Raw genomic sequence first — 7,802 nt, forward strand, 5'->3', positions numbered from 1 at the left:
AAAATGAAACCAGAAGTATCAGATGAAAATATATGTGAATACTGATTTAATCTTGGGATGGGAAAAGCTCTTATGACATGAGAGCAATAAACACATAGATTAATTTTATCTTAAATAAAAATTTAAAATTTTTTCATCACCCTCACCAGTGTGTGTGTGTGTATGTGTATGTTTATTAATACATACATACAATTTTAAAAGCAAACAAACAAGTGGGGAAAAATAGCTTGAAGATGAATATCAGGCTAAGTGTTAATATTCTTAACATATATGGAGCACTTGTTAATAATTTTAAAATACCAACAGGACATAAACATGTAACTTACAAAAGAAAACAAACAGCCTTAAATACTTGAAAAAAAATTCAGCCCTATTAGTTATACACATAAGTACAAATTAAAGTAAAAATGATATATCATTGTCAACTTGCCTAATCGATTAAAATTTTTTACAGTTTTATTGAGATATAATTCAGATACCATAAAGTTCACTTCTAAAGATGACAATTTAGTAGTTTTTGGAGAAGGCAATGGCACCCCACTCCAGTACTCTTGCCTAGAAAAATCCCATGGACGGAGGAGCCTGGTAGGCTGCAGTCCATGGGGTCGCTAAGAGTCAGACATGACTGAGAGACTTCACTTTCACTTTTCACTTTTGTGCATTGGAGAAGGAAATGGCAACCCACTCCAGTGTTCTTGCCTGGAGAATCCCAGGGACGGGGTAGCCTGGTGGGCTGCCGTATATGGGGTTGCACAGAGTCGGCCACGACTGAAGCGACTTAGCAGCAGCAGGAGTGTATGTTCAGAGTACTGCAACCATCAGTATCAAATTTCAGAGCATTCCTGGGGACTTACCTGGTGGTCCAGTGGCTAAGACTCTGCACTCCCAATGAGGGGGCCTAGGTTGGATCCCTGGTCAGGGAACTAGATCTCACATGCATGCAGCAACTAAGAGCACAACCAAATAAATACATTTTTTCCCCCTAAATTCCAGAGCATTCCTGTTACCCCAAAAGAAACCCCACACTCAGTTCTGTCTGACTCTGCGTGACCCTATGGACTGTAGCCCATCAGGCTCCTCTGTCCTTGGGGTTCTCTAGGCAAGAATACTGGAGTAGGTTGCCATGTCTTCCTCCAGGGGATCTTCCTGACCCAGGAATCGAACCCTCATCTCTTCCATCTCCTGCATTGGCAGGCAGGTTCTTTACTGAGAAGCCCTCTTTGTACACTGGTGACAAATCAAATCTTGCAGACAGTTTTGGGTGAAGTAGCAAAGGATAGCTTTAGTGCTTTGCCAGACAAAGGGAGACACACCAGGTTTCTACCTCAAAAACTATGTGTCCCACTCCCAGAGAACTTGAGTCTTGCTTTTTCTAACAGTGGGTCAAAGGCAGGGTCTCTGACAAGATTAGGGTGTAAGCTGGTCTTGCACTCCCTCGTCTCAGTCTCCTCTCAGGCGGTGGATCTCCCAGTCCTAAAGAGTTTCTCCAGTCTCTTTAATCTTGCCTCAGGTGATTCCTTGGCTACTCCTCCCTTGATTAGCAACTGTTCAAATCTGTCCTTTGGAACTCATGGAAGGTCACTCAGACTCATGGCTGGGGTCTTGACTATAAGAAATGGGGGACAGAAAGGCCTTTGTGCCTGGGAGCCCCACAGGGCCCCACTCGGTTTCATTAGCAGTCACTCCCGATTACTCCCAGCCCTTGCTGACCACTAATCTATTTTCTGCCTCTATGAAAAAGTGAAAGCATTAGTTGCTCAGTCGTGTAGGATTCTTTGGGATTCTGTGGACTGTAACCCACCAGGCTTCTCTGTCCTCATGTAACCCATGCACACTCCTCTTGCATGGAATTCTCCAGGTAGCCATTCCCTTCTCCAGGGGATCTTCCTGACCCAGAGATCGAACATGGGTCTCCTGCATTGTAGGCAGATTCTTTACCGTCTGGGCCACCAGGGAAGTCTGTGTGGATTTTCCTACTTTAGACACTCCGTATAAGTAGAATCACACAGTCATCTTGTCAAAGTTCTTTCAGTTAGCATAATATTTTTACAATTCATCCATGTTGTAGCACATATCAGTACTTCATTCCTTCCAATGACTGAAAAAAAAATCCCATTGTATGTATATACCACATTTTGTTTATCCATTCATCAGCTTATGGACATTCACATTGTTTCCAGTTTATAACAATTATGAATAATGCTGCTATGAACATTCACACACAAATTTTGTAAGGACATATATTTTTATTCTGTTGGGTATATACCTAGAGGTGAAATTGCTGCCTCTATGTTTAACTTTATGAGGCACCTCCAAGCTATTTTCCATAGCAGCTGCACAATTTTACATTCTCCCCAGAGATGCACAAGGGTTCTAATTTTTCCACATCCTCACCAACACTCATTGTCCATCATTTTAATTACAGCCATCCTAGTGGGTGTGAAGTGGTATCTCATTGTAGTTTTGATTTTCATTTCCCAAATGCCTAATGATGTTAAGCTTTTTGTGCTTATTGGCCATTTGTATATTTCCTTTGGAGAAATGTCTATTCAAACTTTTCTGTCCATTTTTAATTGGGTTTTCATTTTGTCATTGAGTTCTAATAGTTATGTATTCTGGATACAAATCCCTTATTAGATGTATGATTTACAAATATTTTCCTTCATTCTATGTATTGTCTTTTCATTTTCTTGATGATGTCATTTGAAGCACAAAAGTTTTAAATTTTTATTAAGTCAAATTTATTTCTTGTTTTCTTTGGTTTGTTGTACTTCTACTGTTGTATCTAAGAAAGCTTTGCCTAATCCAAGGTCATGAAGATTTACTTGGTTTCCTCTGAGTCTTATAGTTTTATCTGTGTGTGAGCTCAGTTGCTCAGTCATGTCTGACTCTTTTCAACCCCTTGGACTGTAGCCCACAAGGCTCCTCTGTCCATGGAATTTTCCAGGCAAGAATACCTGAGCATGTTGCCATTTCCTACTCCAGGGGATTTTTCCGACCCACGGAGTAAACCCTCACCTCTTGTGTCTCCTGCATTGGCAGGCAGATTCTTTACCACTACACCACCCGAGAAGCCTCTTATAGTTTTAGCTTTTGTATTTAAGTCTGTGGTCTATTTTGAGTTAATTTTTGTATTTGCTGTGAGGCGGAGGTTCAACTTCATTCTTTTGCATGTGGATATATAAGAATTGATGCTTTTGAATTGTGGTGTTGGAGAAGACTCTTGAGAGTCCCTTGAACTGCAAGGAGATCCAAGCAGTCCATACTAAAGGAAATCAGTCCTGAATATTCATTGGAAAGATTGATGCTGAAGCTGAAACTTCAATACTTTGGCTACCTGATGCGAAGAACTGACTCACTGGAAAAGACTCTGATGCTGGGAAAGATTGAAGGCAGGAGGAGAAGGGGACAGCAGAGGATGAGATGGTTGGATGGCATCACCGACTCTATGAACATGAGTTTGAGTAAGCTCTGGGAGTTGGTGATGGGCAGGGAAGCCTGGCGTGCTGCAGTCCATGGGATTGCAGAGTAGGACATGACTGAGCGGCTGAACTGATATGAATCCAAGCACATTTTGTTAAAAGACTATTCTTTTATGTTGAATTGTCTTGGCACTCTTAGGTCTTCCACCTTCTCATTAGGTGAAAAACGATAAAGATTTTTAAAGATAATATCCAATTTAAGCAAAAATGAGGGGAAGCTTTACACACTGCTGAGGAACAGCCTCCGAAGGGTGATTTGCCATGTATATCTGATTTGAAAAATATATACTGATTCAGGAGTTGTACTTCTAGGAATTTATTTCAAGGAGATAACTGTAAAAGGATGTATGAATGAACTGTTGCTCAGTTGTGTCTGACTTTGTGACCTCATGGACTGTAGCCTGCCAGGCTCCTCTGTTCATGGGATTCTCCAGGCAAGAATACTGGTGTGGGTAGCCATTCCCTTCTCCAGGGGATCCAATGGTGAACAACTGAAGTAACATAAATGTCTATCAGAAGATGAGGTGAATAAATTGTGTTACAGCTGTACAATGAAATATGATGCAGTCTTTAAAATGATAAAATGATTTATTGACTTGGAGCAATAACTGTGACGTACTGCTAAGTGAAAAATAAAAGCATGTTACAAAGCACCCTTTATAGTAGTATTCCACTTATATATTTTACATATGCATCTACATTCATAGAAACAATTCACTGTTAACAAGAAATGTTAACAGTGGTTGCTGCTAGGTAATGGGATTTTAGCTAGCTTGTATTTTCTTCTTTATACTTTTGGTGCTTTTTATGTATTTGCACCATGAATATGTATTGTCTTTATATTCAGAAAGAGAAAAGCTATTTTCATTTTGCAGAAGAATGTCCTCAAGGAATATATATCGTAGAAGATTATTCAATGGCATGGAAATATGTTCATAATATGTTAACTGAAAAAAGCAGGTTATAGTATCATCCCACTTAAATTTTTTAAATGTAATATACACAGTATTTCCTAGGTACTATGATACCTTTTTTCACCACTTACTATTTCTGAAATAAAAATGTCTCTTGCAATCAATATGAATATTTAATGTAGTGGTTTCCCCCCTCCCTGCCTGCCTGCAAAGCTGTTATTAATGAGATGATCCTTCTGGCAATCTGAGACCTGAGAAAGTGCCATATGTGTGTAGAGAAAAGACTGGAGGAATAGACACCAAAACGTGAGCAATGCTTAGCCCTGAACTGAGATTTTAATTTTTTTGTTAAGCATACTTTCCAAGTTTTCTGTAGTATGTGCATAAACAAACATAAAAGAAGTCAGGAAACTGGCTGCTCCACTTTTCAAAGAAGCAGAGTGTGAGGGTATTTGGGACTTTGGGCCTTTACAAAATAAGAGACTAGCAAATTAGGGTCACACACACCACCTCAGTAGTGTCAGAGTCTGGAGTAAGGGAGGACTACCTTGCACGCCCATCAAGGGGCCCGGGCTGGGCAGGAGCTGGTAAAGCAAACTTTAGAACAGATGGGAGAGCTCAGTGAGCAGAAGCAGGGCTCTTGGATCAATCTTAGTTCTGTGAGGACAAGGAAATCCCTAAGAGGTAGGAGAGAGTCCAGATGGTGGGGATGCTGGCTAATTATGGATGAGAAGGATGCCCAACACTGTGAAGCCACACAGATATTTTCCAAGAGTATGTTCCCAGTCACTCAAGAGAGACCAAGGCTGCATGAAAGTGAACATGAGTCCACCCTTCTTAAAAGTCAAAACTTACATTGGTTAGGGAATTCCCTGGTGGCCCAGTGGTTAGGACTCGTCACTTTAACTATGGTGGCCCAGGTTCAATTCCTGGTGAGGGAACTAAGATTCCACAAGCTGTGCAGTACAGCCCCCCAAAACAAAAACAAAACAAAAAATACCTTATATTGTTTTGAGGTGAGCCCTTCCCTCAGCCAAAGGGGCAGAATAAATACAGGAGATGAAGGGCATGGAGCAGAAGTGGAAGATTAATGGCCAGAGTAGAACTTCAATAGCCCCTCAGGAGCCAGTAAGCTCTGGGCCTCTGCTAAGGAGAAGCGAGGGGTGGGTATTAACTCATTGAGCTTCCCCAATGACTCAGCCGGTAAAGAATCCTCTTTCAATGCAGGAGACACAGAAGACATGGGTTCGATCCCTGGGTTAGAAAGATTCCCCAGAGAAAGAAATGGCAACTCATTCCAGTATTTGTGCCTGGGAAATCCCATAGACAAAGGACCCTGGTGGGCTACAATCCATGCAGTTGCAAAGAGTCAGACACGACTGGGCACATAAACTCACCACTTATCATAGTAGGTGAAAAAACAAGTATCTGATTGCCAATATTGTTTTTAAAATATGTATAATAATAGAAAAACGCTACAAGGATATACATCTTAATGGTGGATATGTCTCAATAGCAGGAATCTAATTTTAAAATTTTTTCTTTAGTTTTTTTTTTTAACTTCCTCTCCACCTCCTCCTTGAGCATGTAAATCTTCTTAAAATAGAGAAAACAAAAAGGATTTTCAAAAGCAATTGTAAAGACTAGTGGATCAAAGTAATGAGAATGAATACAGTGAGATTTTAATTACATAGAAATCCAGGTTCTTACTAGCTATGTGAGTTCTACTTGACTTTGCTAAGCCTGTTTCCTAAACAATGAAACAGGATTATAAAGTCTTGTCCCAGCGAGCCATTGCCAGGATGATCTGAGATACAATGTACACGAAAAGTCCCAAGCACAGTACTTGGCATAAAGATAGTGCTTAATAAATATTAAACTCGACTCTCGGTGGTCGAAGCTCTCCCTTGCTGCCCCCGGAAGGCCAAGCATCTACAGCTGTTTCAGAGAGCAAAACGAATCTGGCTGTCTTGGCAGGGCCCCTTACTGGACCTGCAGCTGCCTGCACACCTGACACTCTCCCATCTTCTTTTTCTTGCCATCTGGAGACTAACAGGATCTCATTCCTTAACCCATTTTCACCCATTTGCCTTCCTTCTCTGTCTAGTGTCTCAGCTGTCTTTCGATAGTATTTTTGAGTACACGTGACATTATTTCAACATAACACACAATTGCAGGGCACCTATGTTCTAAAGATGGCCCCAGGCTCCTGCTCTCCATTCATATCGTCCAGAAATATTTGTATGAGCTCATAGTCTCGCTGAGAATTTAGATCCTTCAACAGCTCCCACGTGTTGCCTAACTGCTATAAAAGGCACACACACCATGCTGTAGAGACTCAGAGGGTAGATTTACCAGTGCACGCACATGTGTATGGGAGAGGAGGGAAAGAATGGAAGTATTTAGGATTTAAAGAGTAATGATTTCTTCACCCACATCTGTTTCATATACTGTCTTTCCTAAAGAGAAAAGGTGCCCCTTCTGCTAAACTGGTTTCAAGGCCAGTTAAGCCAATGCCTGTGTGGGGCTCTTCCCTCTCATCTTCAGATTTGTTAAACTCTGTACATATACTTAAAGTTTGTGGAAGGCTCTGGTCATCTGATGACATTACTGGGATGGAGAGCAGATCCAAGGAGTTACAAACTAGCTCAGAGTGTTCTCCTTAGACATTTTGGAGATAGTTGGAATACATACATTCTGATTAACAACCAGTTTTAAGACTCAACGGAGTGCCAAAACAAGGTGTTGTTTGATATCTGTATTACTTATTGGACAAACATTAACATCAATAGAAGTAAAAAGAGATTTACCCATATTTCAGATTCCCTCACAAACTAAGATTTTTTCTTTTTTCCTTATTCCCTTCTAGTCGTTCCAAACCACAAATTCATGGTCATGATAATAATTGGGGCTTAGATGCAGTTCAACATTCTACTTCTTTCTCACAGCCAGATGCATACACAGAATGATGTTAAGTACAGCATATCCAAAACCAGGGCAGTGTGACAACAGCCCCTTCAGGCCCGTGGACTGACAGTCCAGTGGAAGATGTTGGCAGGGCAGTGAGACACACCCTGTTCTGCCTGTGTTATTTATGCCTCTGGCAGTGAAGCCCCTGACAAAGAAGCATGTCACTGGAACACATGCTCTTTGTTCACAGAGGTGCATGCCAGCACCGGCTGTGTCAGAAGAGACAGTACTGGGTCTGTAGTCTCTCCTTTGGCTCTTTTGCTTTCTTTTTATTTGCTGCACATTGTGGCTATGTTTATTAATTACTTTGTAGCTTAATCTTATAAAACACACATTTATCTTTTGAGTCCTCATACCCTTGAGTTGGGCTTCCCTTGTGGCTCAACTGGTAAAGAATCTGCCTTCAATGCGGGAGACCCAGGTTCAATCCCTGGGT

The sequence above is a fragment of the Bubalus bubalis genome, chromosome 3, assembly GCF_019923935.1.
Source record: "Bubalus bubalis isolate 160015118507 breed Murrah chromosome 3, NDDB_SH_1, whole genome shotgun sequence".
Lineage (NCBI taxonomy): Eukaryota > Metazoa > Chordata > Mammalia > Artiodactyla > Bovidae > Bubalus > Bubalus bubalis.